Source organism: Mastomys coucha, unplaced genomic scaffold, assembly GCF_008632895.1.
Source record: "Mastomys coucha isolate ucsf_1 unplaced genomic scaffold, UCSF_Mcou_1 pScaffold21, whole genome shotgun sequence".
Classification (NCBI taxonomy): domain Eukaryota; kingdom Metazoa; phylum Chordata; class Mammalia; order Rodentia; family Muridae; genus Mastomys; species Mastomys coucha.
Window position 1 is genome coordinate 26739476 of NW_022196904.1, and position 232 is coordinate 26739707.

The window sequence follows — 232 nt, forward strand, 5'->3', positions numbered from 1 at the left end:
AACCTTGGTTTGTGTTGTTTATTTTCTTATGCTTGCCTCCCACCATCTGGTTATCTCTAGTGCTACCTACCCTTGCTAAATCTGACTGGAGCCTTTGATTCTGGTTGTGTTAGAACTCCTCAGAGTCAAGCTGTCTCTGGGATCCTGTGATTCTTGGATCCTGTGATCCTGGGATTGTTAGAGCACCTGGGAGTGGAGCTTCCTCTGGGTGTTGTGGACTGGCTGAGGAGCT